Source organism: Mesoplodon densirostris, chromosome X, assembly GCF_025265405.1.
Source record: "Mesoplodon densirostris isolate mMesDen1 chromosome X, mMesDen1 primary haplotype, whole genome shotgun sequence".
NCBI classification, from domain to species: domain Eukaryota; kingdom Metazoa; phylum Chordata; class Mammalia; order Artiodactyla; family Ziphiidae; genus Mesoplodon; species Mesoplodon densirostris.
The window spans coordinates 134,118,121-134,131,309 of NC_082681.1; the positions used below are offsets into that span (position 1 = coordinate 134,118,121).

Sequence of the window (13,189 nt, forward strand, 5' to 3'; positions counted from 1 at the left end):
TAATAATTCCAGTCATCATGGGTAATACACTTAAATTCTCCATTACCTGCCAGACATCACTTAAATTCTTCAGTATCTTATAGTCTGTCCTTTCTGATCCGACCTGACCTACTGGTTGACCTTCAAACCCTACAACCCCTCTGTGAATCCTCCTCTCAAGCTCTCTGGGTGGTGAATTTGATTCTTCAGATGGGCCACAAAACTTCTTCCCCAACCTTTGCACTTGAAGGAATGGTATTCACCACGAGTCAGCCCCATCGTTCAGTCACGTATGAATTCTTCTGCACTCCCTGTCAGAGCTAAGCACTTTCTACTTTCTCCCAGACCCGACCACCCTGCTCCTACTTCCCCTGTATCATTTCCACACCGTGCTTCGCTTTCTCCTCTTTTCTTTTCCCTCCCATCTCTCCCGATCCTTCGATGTATCCTCACCTCCTAACAGAGGAACGGCTGAACAGAAGATTTAAGAATCCATTTTTCGTTGACAGAACACATCAGCCACGATTCACTCATCCCACCATGTCTCATGATATTCTTCCTGGTTCTGTTCCATCATCTCCCACGTAATCATGCCCGGAGGTACAGGTACTGAGCCGATAATCCAAATCCAGTGAGAATGCCGTTACACGGCCTTTGTGACTTAATCATGGTTTAGCTCCCTCTTGGACAGGACCAGTCTCTGGCATCTTTGTGAATTTGGTCGTAGAGCCAAAACCAGAGGTGACTTTTCAGTCCCCGCAGTGTAAGGAGGCAAAGCTGAGCCCCACAATCGGCTGATCTGAAGATATCATTAAGGTGTAAGGATTGAAGTCCGTTCCCCTGAAACATACTCTGGTATTTTGCCCATTAACAGCTGATTGCCTTCTCTCCCCTTTCCCACCAGGCCTTCCCTGTCCCATCTATTCCTGCACCCCTCTACCTGGGCTGCCCGGAGCCCACACCTGCTCTGTTGGCTGCACCCCCAGCCCCAGTCGCCTAGGTAAACCGGAAAAACCTGCTCCAGGAAAATGGAGCTCTCAGACCATCCAAACAAAAAGGGAATAATCAGAATATATTAAGAGGCAGTTTAAAAAATTCAGTTTAAGGAAGAAGACGAAGGGGAAGGAGAAGGAGGAGAGCTCTTAGCGCCGTTGCTAATCGGAGTACAAATCGACATCCTTCTGGGTGGAAAGCTTTTCAGCAGTGTGCTTCAGCAGCTGGACAACTGTTGCCTGTCAGCACTGTAGATGAATCAAGGTGGTCATCCTCTTAATTGCGAGCATCATGGCCCATCTCCTAGATACCCCTGACATCACAGACGGGCAGGGCTACAGCACCATGACGTCTCTGTGGGCCGGGACTTGCTCCAACTCAGAGATGAGAGAGGGCTCTCAGCCTTGGTCCTGTCCAGCCCAGCGGAAGGTTCAGGACAGCTGTCAGCTCACCTGCGCTGGGACCTGTTGTAGACAATGATCATGGTAGGATACAGGAAGTAGAAACCACTGTTTTCCTCCCATGGCTGGTGTTAGACACCCATGGGGGCACAGAAATGGAAGAAAATTCATAGAAACTGTGTCTATGGATGGAGGCTGGTCAAGGATTTGACACACTCCAGACTGGCTGCTCATCAAAGGTGTTTATGTTGGATTCCCAGAAGGATCTTCATCTCACATGGTACCGTCCCCTGTGCCATCTGTCATGGCAGTGGGAATATGTAGGTGAAGAGGTTGAAGCCGGAAGACCCTTTACCACTAGAAAACAGACTCTGAAGGAGTCCCTCTCCTTCACAAAGTTCACCTCCATATGCAAAGCTATGGTACATTCCTCACAACTTACGCTCCAATCTGGATACATGATCATGAACTCAAGTCCGTGCGTTATTCCTATTCCCTTTTTACCAAACATCCCTTGTCTGTTCTAGCATCCCGTCCGGGACACCCCATTCCATTCAGTCCTCAGTCACCTTAGGCTCCCCTTGTCTGTGACAGTTTCTCAGATGACCTTGACAGTTTGGAGAAGGACTTCTCAGGTATTTTGTAGAATGTCACTCAGTTGGGATTTTTCTCATGTTATAATCAGGGTTGTAAGGTTTGGAAGAAAGGTAGCTACAGTTTTCCTCACATCCTAGGAGGGGTACAGTCTATCAGCATGATATCACAGTGGCGGTTAAACTTCATAACCTGGCTGAGGTGGTATGTTAGGTTTCTCCACCGTAAAGTTACTGTTTTTTTGTTTAATAATATATTTGATACACACAGAATATACAAAGAAGAAAGTTATATTAGCTGTAATTGTGCTACTGTTACCTGTAGGGTATATATTCTTTTAGTTACCCCTATAGGGGCAAATGTATCTGTGTCTGTATCTCTGTATATCTATATTTGTATCCAGCCAATAGTTTTCACTTATTTTTTTAATTCCTATACTGAACCTTTGGTCTACATCATTAGCTGTCCTGAAACACCTTCATTAAATAGGTGCCTTGAAGTTCAACTCATTCTTATTTTAACGGTTCTTCATTTGGGGCGTTCAGCTTCTGACCATCTCTTCACTGTTAATAAATAGAAGGTGAAGGAACATACAATTAAATCTTTTCCCACATCAACGATTGTTTGCCTAAGATGTATTTCTTGGAATGGAATTGCTAGGTCAAAGGATATTCATTGGCTTAAAGCCTTTGCTGTATATTTCCTTCCGGAAGGTTTGTAACAACTTGCCTCCCATCAGAAGCCCTTAGATATGCTTACTTCCCCTGGATGACACCAGTATTTAATGTTAATATAGTGTGTATGTTAACTGCATATATAGGTACATATAGCAGGGAATTATATGTGTATATATGTGAAATTGGTTCTGTTTCTCTGGAGAATCCTGACCAAAGCATCCTGTAATCTTTCCCTAAGTTAACCTTAGCATGACTTAGGTATGCCAAGGAATAAACCACGGGAAAAGACCTGCAGAATAATGAACCAGCATATTTGCCAACTTCCCCATTTATTTCTCAGACCAACTCAGATTGCTGTCTGGAAACCCAAAACACAACCCAGATGTGACTCATGCCCTCTTCTGACGATATTTTCCAAAAAAAACCCATGTATTGCCGTCAGCAAGTCCAAGCTAATATGTGATTATGCCTGTGTAGGTCGCAGGATGTGTGTACGATTTCAGTGCAAACAGGTAGCTCTTAGGCTGTCACTGGTGCTTCTGATAATTGCAGTACCAGGTCCCCAAGTGCTGCACCAGTTCTTTGGCCATTTCCATGGTGCCTGAAAGGAGAATTTGCCCCATGTGGCTGGCTAGATAGCAGGAAGGCATTTGGCTATTATAATGCCAGAGGCTTAAGCAAATGTGTTTGGGACAAATCAGACTTAAAGGAGTGTCAGGAAATTTGCCGGGTCATCAGTTACCTTTCCGTTAACAAGCAGGTGTCCTTACTTTCATGTTCACAAGCAGTGTCGCTTTCAAAAATGCCCCCTGGCCCTAAATCTGAAAATGCTTCCATCATGGATGAATAACAGTTCATCTTGTCAACCCGCTTTATTGACTGAATGGATCAATTTGACTTTATAGCTCATGGTAACTCATGAAATGCCTTCTTTACAAGGAAAATTCTCAGGGGAAAAAAACTCTTTTCTTTAATATCTTCGAGTTATTTAGTATGTTCTAGAGGTCTTGAAACTAAAGACAGAACTATATATTGAATTCTCGCTACAGTTCATTGCTGTCCCTTGAAACATTTTTAAATTGATTTAATTATGGATTGTTGATTTCCAACTGTTGAGAAAATAGTTGATCTCCAGCTGTTGAGAAAATAGTTTCCATCCTGGAAATTGGAGCGTTTTTTAACCTAAAATTTGTGTTTAGAAAAGTTTCGAACTGGCATCCTACATCAATTAACTCACCCCAGCTAAGCACCTGAATAGTAAAAGTAAATTAATATTAATTAGTGCCAACAGCCCATAATCATACTTTTAAATACAGTTTTTATTTTCCGTTGAATGCTCCCTTGAATTCCTGAGCTTTTAATTTTTTTTTTTTTTTTTTTTTTATAAAAGATTCAGCTTTTCCCGTTTTTGCTCTCTGATGAAAACTACAGGTGGTGGTAAGGTTGACAAGCAATTCTGCCAACATCAGGTCAAGTGTGGGAGCACTGAGTGGAGCTGAGAACTCTGGGAAGGGGATGAGGAACGTTAATTTCTAGGACAAACTTCACCACTAAGACACTGTCCTTTACTTAAGCTAAGAGATGTCTCTGAAACACAGTTTCCTCATTCCTCAAATGAATATGTGCTTTACTACTCTCAAAATTGAGAGTTAACACAGACATAGAGAACAGACTTGTGGTTCCCAAGGAGGGCGTCGGGGAGGGATGGACTGGGAGTGTGGGATTCACAGATGCAAACTATTACGTTTAGGATGGGTCAACAGCAAGACCCTACTGTACAGCATAGGGAACTCTATTCAATATCCTGTGATAAACCATCATGGAAAAGAATAGGAAAAAGAATCTATGAATATGTATAACTGAGTTGCTTTGCTGTGCAGCAGAAATTAACAACATTATAAATCAACTAGAGTTCAATAAAATAATTTTTTTTAAAAAACTGAGAGTTAAGGGCTTCCCTGGTGGTGCAGTGGTTGAGAGTCCGCCTGCCGATGCAGAGGACGCGGGTTCATGCCCCAGTCCAGGAAGATCCCACATGCCACGGAGCGGCTGGGCCCATGAGCTGTGGCCGCTGAGCCTGCACATCTGGAGCCTGTGCTCCTCAACGGGAGGGGCCACAGCAGTGAGAGGCCCGTGTACCACAAAAAACCCCACAAAAAAACAAAAAAACTGAGAGTTAAAATGAGATAATGGTTATAAAGTACTTTGTAAAAAAGTGCTTTCTGTTTGTAAGATAGCCTTATTGTTTTTCAACTGAAACTGATAAGTGAATTAAGCCACTTAGTATAATTTAAAAATACATTTTTCTTAACCTATTTTCAGTAATTTTTAAGATTACCAATAATGCTGTTAGTATTGCTATATCATTAGAATTTGAATATCATGGGGTCAATCTTATGTCTGTTGTTATTTTTTAATATTTTTTAGTTTGGGGGAAGCATTCAAATGGAATTTGAATTTTGGTAAATGTCAAATTCTCCTAATGCTCTTTGGCTATTTGCACTTTATTAACGCCAGTTTAAGATCATTTGTTAAATAGTAGCACAGTGGCTATATTTTGTAAGAATGAGTGTTTGTATATATGTCAGAATTTGAACACGGACCATTAACTCGATTTGAGTACTCTTCTCACATGTATAGAAAAATCTCTGCAGGACATGTCCAGAAAACAAGAGCTAACATTTTACTTAATGGTGAAAGTCTGGATTCTTTCCCCCGAGGGTTGGAAACATGACAGGGTTTTTTTTGCCACTTCTGTTCAACGTTGTGCTGGACATTTCAGCCAGGGCAGTTAAAGGAGAAAATAATATGAAAGGCATGCAGACTAGGAAAGGAAGAAGTCAGATGATTTTTATCTGAAGATGTCATGATCCTGTATATAGAAAATTCTGTGGATATAAGATCAACATAAAAACTCAATCAAATTTCTGTACATTTTCAATGAAACATAAAATTAAGAAAACAATTCCCATTTATGATAGCATTGAAAATAATATAAGTGCCTAGGAATAAAGTATATGAAAAATGTACAACTTACACTCTGAAAACTACAAAACATTGCTGAAGGAAAGTCAAGAAGACCCCAGTAAGTGGAAAGATATCTGTGTTCATGATTTGCAAGACCTCATATTGTTAGGATAAGCAGTACTCACCAAAGTGATCTACAGATGCATTGAAATCCCCATCAAAATCTCAATGGCCCATATCAGTAATGGAAAAAGTTGATTCTAAAATTCATATGGACTTTTAAGGGACCAGGATAGACAAAACATTCTTGAAAAAGAAGAACAAAGCTGAAGGACTCACATGTCCATCAGTGGATAAATAGGTAAACAAGTGTGGTCTATCCTTGCAGTGGAATATTATTCAGCCATAAAAAGAAATGAAGAATTAATTCATGCTACCATTTGGATGTTTCTTCAAAGCATTATGCTAAATGAAGAAGCTGGACACAGAAAACCACATACGATGGGATTCTATTTATACGAAATGTCTAGAATAGGGAAATCTGTGGACATGTTAAGTATATGAGTGGTTGCCTAGGGTTGGGAAGAGATGTAATGAGGAATTGCAGCCAAAGTATGTAGGTTTTCTTTTTCAGATGATGAAAATATTCTAAAATTTACTGTGATGATTGAGCAATTCTTCTGATGTACTAGAAATCATTGATTTGTACTTTAAATGGGTGAATTGTGTGGTACATGAATTGTATCTCAATAAAGGTGTTACCAAAAAAACCACCAGAAGCAAAAACCTGTGGAAATCAAAGAGTTCTGTAGCTTGGATCACTTTTTATAATTGATTCAGTTCTCAGTGTTTTATTTTTCCTCTTGTATCCCACAGCTTATATTAAGCTGAGACAGAGGACAAATTCTGGAAACTTCAGCTTCTTTTACTTTCTTAGGATAAGTGAACCAATTCCTTCCTGCTTGGATTTGGAGAAAAAATTTCCTATTTGAGAGTACGGAGTTCTGATCAACACGATGAATTGATGATTAAATGTGTATAGAGTGATTGTTTATTCAGCGTGCTGTGCTGAGGGCTTCTGATGATACTAAATAACTAAAGGAACAAATAGAAGCATCTTTGTCCTCAAATCCTGTATGACTAGGCAAAGAGATATGTCTTGTTAAAAATTTGTCTTTTAATTTCAATATATTTTTGAATGCACAAATTGTAAATTTAGAGTGGCTAAATCAATAAATCAATATGGTGCCCAGTTTTATGTCTTGCTTTGAAAGTTGTCTCCACTTCAGCACTGTACTTGTAAAATGAGCCCTGTTCCCTTCTAGAATTTCTACCCTCATATTTAAATTTATATAAGGAATAAAGTAAGCCATTGGTAAATAAATGGAAATGAAAATATCTGTCATCTATCTATCTATCTGTCTATCTATCTGTCTGCACAGAGTTACTATTTAGTATACATAGTCTGTATATATAGTAAATAGTTACTGTATATAGTAACAAATACAGTTTAATAAACATATATACTCATATATATGTATGTACATATGCACATATATGTATTTTCCCTTGATGGCCACATCACTATCCCACTATTATTTGTAAATGTACTCTCTTCCTCACTGATTTAGGATGTTCTCTTTGACATATACTAAATTCCACTTCGTATGTCAATCTACTTATGGCCTCTGTCCTGTCTGTTGCTCTCTGCGTATATTCCTGTACCAACATCAAGTAGCTCTAATAAATGTAGCTTTATGATACGTCTGAATATCTCGAGGGGCTGGTCCTTCCTCATTAGTCTGAGAATTAGCTTTTCTAGTTTCAAAGTAATCCTGTTGGCATTTCTATTGAGATCACCTTCAATTTACAAATTAATTTAAGGAGATTGATGTCTTTACAATACTGAGTCAAGGAAAAATAACATGTTTTTCCTCTTATTTATATGTGTCAATAACGTTTCAACATTTTTCTCTCTGTATATTGTACATGGCTTGTTAAGTTAATTTTGAGGTACTTTATTTTTTTGCTTATTTGGTAATATGAGTTATCTTCCTGTCAGTTTATTCCCTAACATATTATTACTCATATCTGGGGAAAATATTGAATTTCTGTGTTAATGTCATAAATAACCATGCTCCTTTAATGTCTTAATATCTTCATTTTTATTTTCTGGTTGATTCTCTTAGGTTTTTGTTATAAAACTAACCTGTCAAAAAATAATGACTTCACCTCCTCTTTTATAATAGGTACATATTTTATTTCTTTCTCTGATGTATTGTGTTCGATAGTAATTCTACAATAACGTCAAGCATTAATATTCTTAGTCACCATGAAAGCTTATAATAAAGAAAATGTGGTCTCTCAAAGGCTTAAGATAGGCAAGGTAGAAATGAAACAACAGGCAAATTGGTGGAGCTGCAGAAATAAATGAAAGAATGAGGATTGGTCGTTCTGCACAAGAAAGAATCTTAATGGTGTTTTGGTTGTATGAGTCTTGTTTGTTCTCTTTTCCTTCTAAGGTGGCTTGCATCTCTTTGGTGGTTTATTTCCTTATTCCCGTCTCCCCACCTTCTTGCTAGCATCAAGCTTTCTGATGAACCCTCTTGCTAGCAGGATGACCCTGGAGAATTTTCTTGGCTTTTCTGTGTTTCCTTCTCCAAGAAAAAGGGACCCATCATTTTTTTTTTTTTTTTTTTTAATTTTTGGAAATCCAGGTTTCATGTTCAGTCTGCAGCCATGACTTATTATGATGGGGGTCTGTGGAACTTTTCATATATTAAAGAGAAAGGTTATAAAAAAAGAGAGAGAGAGAAAGGTTATTTTTTTCCCTCTAGTTTTCATTATTTATTTTCTTTATGGAAATTTTAAGGAAGGAGAGTCTTTACTCAACCACCTTTGGCCAGAAACTTCAATAAATGCTTGTTGACCAAAATGTGTAAGCACATCAATTTTGCATAAACCCAAGGACTCATTAAAAACAGTGCTATCAGAAGTGTAGATTCCTGGCACAAGCCAAATTTCTGGGAGCTTACACCCCCTTTTTATTGGAGTGAATCTCAGGGTTGAGTAATAGGAAAGATAACTCAGATGACCTTGTCTATTTTCTTGCCAACTTCCAATGAAGGTGTTTTGGAAACCAACATTATCTAGACAGTGTCAAATGTGTAAATTTTAAAAAGAAAAACATGCAAAGCATGACAGCGACTGTGTTTACTGAATGCTTAGGCTGGGAGCTGTACTGTTCTAAAGGAAAGGATTCATGGGCTTCATGTGCTCACTTTCTTCCAAGTCCTTTGGTGTCTCTTGGGAAACATTTCCTTTTCCTCACGTTAAATGGATCATATCTAGCAGATCAGTTTTGTCTGTAGATCAGGAAAGAACTAAGTGGTGAGATCTTTAGCTCAGTACATTTTTTATAGATTATTGATTCAAAACTAATAGCACTAATTGTTAGTAAATATTTTTAAAGTACAGAACTGCTGTTGAGGAAAGAATTTTCAAGGAGATGTTTTGTTTTTTGTTTTTTTTCTTTGAGACTCTGGCTTCACCAGACTTTGCCAATCAGAAAGTCAACTCTGAAAGAGTAAGGGGTGAGAGGGTCTGGTCCAAAGATCAAGAAGAACTGAGAAAGGATGAGGAATCAGGGGAAGCAAGACAGAGGTCACAGAGCTCCACCCAAAGCGGGTATCAAGTGGACAGCATTTCTACCATGAGAGATGGAGAGTCCTGGCCATCACCTGCATAACTACATTAGTTTTACATCAGCAGCCATGTTGTCTCTCCAGTTGATGACGGCTGCTGCATTACCCCTCCACATGAGTGCAAATATATGACCAGAGTCATTGCAAGTCTTGTTTCTAGAATGCCCTATGAGCACCAAGTTCATGGAGAAAACAGTTTCCACCTCACAGTAGATGATCTCCATGTTTCTATTTAGTCATGATAAAGATGGACTAGAGTGTAACATTTAGGGAATACTGAAGGGGAAAACTTTTTTTATGGCATCTTTGTCATGCCATTTTATGGCATCCAGTCATTGACTGGAAAGATGATCATTTGCTCCATGTGAATTTAACTAAAAATGTCATGGCTGAGTTGAAGACTTCTATGTTTGCACAGGGTAATTCTTAGAGGGGCGGGTGGTGTTAGAAGCCAGATGGGTACCATTCCATGCAGAAGAAGAAGCCTTTGGAAGGGATGTTCTCCTCCGCAATGAACGGAGACGGGGAGAGTTGAATCTCAACTCTCTTCTGAGGGGAAATGCCCTCAGACCAGTGACAACCTGGAAGGATGTGGAGCCCAGGGGGGAGACAGTAAGGCAAACACAGTGGTCGAAATCAGGGAAAGCTCCTAAAAAAGTGCAGCCCCAGCTTTTCATGGAGGTGCAAAATCTGGGTTTCAACCTTAAATGATTAAAACATCACCAAGTAACTCAGCAAGGGTAGTCGAAACCTGGTGGACATACCAGTAGCTGGGTGACCTCTCTCACTGTTCGCTTCTGTTATTTTCAAAATGGAGCTATGCATATCTCCATTACAAATTATTTCTGAAGATTTAAATGGACCGTATCTGAGAAGCTTGACAGGCATCGGCGCCTCAGGAAGTAAGTAGAGGTGTCTCCTCTCCCGGCATCCTGAAACTTGGTTCAAACATGCTGATTTGTTTCAAACCTATTCTTAAAAGTCACATCGGGTACTTTCGTGATGCTAATTGGATTTTGGAAGCAAACCTGCCAATGACGAGGCTCAGAGCTGATACACTCTCTGCAGACATCAGGCTTTTATGGCTTTTATCTCACTCAAGCTCTTCCCTCCCTCAAAGGGGATGTTCGTAAATATTTAATGGCTTCAAGAGAGGTGGTGAATCATCCTTGCTTAAGATGCAATGAGATAATGCTCTCCACCGTGTAAACAGACTGATGAACAAGACATATTTTTCCTGCCTTTGTAGAGCTTAAACTATACTGGGGGCATTCCGCTGGTTCATATGGAGAGTACCGCAGGACACATTTGAGGAACACCTAACAGGGTGTCAGGGCACACCCCCCTAGGACAGTAGGAAAGGCTTCTTGTGAGGGATGATGTATCTGTGAAGAGAAAGAATAAGGATGGGCCTGGTGGATGAGGGAAGACGAAAGAGTGACCCAGACAGCTAATATGGACCAAAGCTGTGGGTGGAAGGGACCTTGCTGTACTTTTCTTTTTCGGCTTAAACAATAGATATTCATTTTCTCATAATTCTGGAAGCCAGATGTTCAAGATCAAGATGTCAAAGGCTTGGTTTCTTCTTTTTCCTTTTGTTTCAAATCAAGGTATCATTGACGTATAACATCATATTCGTTTCAGGCGTACAACATAATAATTTGATATGTGTATATATTGTGACATTGTTACCACCAGAAGTCTAGTTAACATCCATCACCACACAGTTACAGATTTTTTTTTCTTGCGATGAGAACTTTTACCGTCTACCATCTTAGCAACTTTCAAATATATAATAGTCTTGATAACTGTAGTCACCATGCTGTACACTACATCTCCGGGACTAGTTTATTTTACTTTTTATAACATTTTAAAATTTATTTTATTGAAGTATAGTTGATTTACAATGTTGTGTTAATTTCTGCTGTATGGCAAGGTGACTCGGTTATACATATATATAATTTTTCATATTCTTTTCCATGATGGTTTATCACAGGATATTGGATATGGTTCCCTGTGCTCTACAGTAGGACCTTGTTGTCTATCCATCCTATATATACTAGTTTGCATCTGCTAACCCCAAACTCCCAGACCACCCCTCCCACAGCCCTCTCTCCCTTGGCAACCACAAGTCTGTTCTCTATGTCTGTGAGTCTGTCTCTGTATCATAGATAAGTTCATTGGTGTCATATAGATGTGGTTAGATTTCTACAAATCCCCAGTATATGATATTTTATCTATGATGAATTAAGGTCTAATGGCATACATTAGGTTAGGGGTATCTTGGACTTGAGTGAATCTTCAAAATCTCTCTTACATATTTTTACTTTTCCTGAAACAACTGAATAAGGAAATCAGTGATACTTTATCAATCATAAAATAATGGTTGGAAATAGCCTGTTTCTGTTTTATAGATAAGTTTATTTGTGTCATATTTTAGATTCCACGTAGAAGTGATAACATATGATATTTGTCTTCCTCTGTCTGACTTACTTCACTTAGTATGATCATCTCTAGGTCCATCCATGTTGCTGCAAATGGCATGATTTCATTCTTTTTATGGCTGAGTAATATTCCATTGTATATATGTACCATATCTTCCTTATCCATTTATTTGTTGATGGACATTTAGGTTATTTCCATGTCCTGGCTATTGTAAATAGTGCTGCAATGAACATTGAGAGGCACGTATCTTTTCAAACCATGTTTTTCTCTGCATATATGCCCAGGAGTGAGATTGTTGGATCATATGGTAATTCTATTTTTAGTTTTTTTTGTTTTTTTTTTTTTGCGGTATGCGGGCCTCTCACTGCTGTGGCCTCCCCCGCCGCGGAGCACAGGCTCCGGACGCGCAGGCTCCGGACGCGCAGGCTCAGCGGCCATGGCTCACGGGCCCAGCCGCTCCGCGGCATATGGGATCCTCCCAGACCGGGGCACGAACCCGTATCCCCTGCATCGGCAGGCGGACTCCCAACCACTTGCGCCACCAGGGAGGCCCTATTTTTAGTTTTTTGAGGAACCTCCAAAAAACTAAAAATGGAAATCTCCATAGTGGCTGCACCAATTTACATTCCCACCCCAACAGTGTAGGAGGTTCCCTTTTCTCCACACCCTCTCCAGCTTTTATTGTTTGTAGACATTTTGATGATGGCCGTTCTGACCAGTGTGAGGTGATACCTCATTGTAGTTTTGATTTGCATTTCTCTAATAATTAGCAATGTTGAGCATCTTTTCATGTGCCTCTTGGCCATCTGTGTCTTGTTTGGAGAAATGTCTATTTAGGTCTTCTGTCCATTTTTGGATTGCATTGTTCATTTTTTTGTTGTTAAATTGTAGGAACTGTTTGTATATTATGGAAATTAAGCCCTTGTTGATCACATCGTTTGCAAATATTTTCTCCCAGCAGGACTTGTTTGTTTGTTTGTTTGTTTGTTTTATTTTTTTTGCGGTACGCAGGCCTCTCACTGTTGTGGCCTCTCCCGTTGTGGAGCACAGGCTCCGGACGTGCAGGCTCAGTGGCCATGGCTCATGGGCCCAGCTGCTCCACGGCATGTGGGACCTTCCTGGACCGGGGCACGAACCCGTGTCCCCTGCATCGGCAGGCGGACTCTCAACCACTGTGCCACCAGGGAAGCCCCAGGACTAGTTCATTTTATAACTGAAAGTTTGTACCTTTTGACCCCCTTCACCCATCTTGCACTCCCCACTCCCTGAAACCACCAGTCTGTTCCCTGTATCTATGAGTTTGTTGTTTTGTTTTGTTTAGATTCTATATATAAGTGAGATCACACAGTAATTGTCTTTCTCTGACTTAATTTTACTTAGTGTAATGCCCTCCAAGTCCATCCATGTTGTCACAAATGATTTCTTGTTT

General features: G+C 39.8%; 1 long non-coding RNA gene across 1 annotated transcript in view; it reads left to right on the forward strand.

The window, feature by feature from the left end:
* LOC132482390 (uncharacterized) overlaps nucleotides 1–932 on the forward strand; it is a 46,726-nt gene extending 45,794 nt beyond the window's left edge. The window contains exon 3 of the long non-coding RNA XR_009530914.1: nucleotides 884–932. This is a non-coding gene — a long non-coding RNA (uncharacterized LOC132482390). The remainder of the gene's footprint in view (nucleotides 1–883) is intronic.
* Nucleotides 933–13,189: the final 12,257 nt, after the last annotated feature.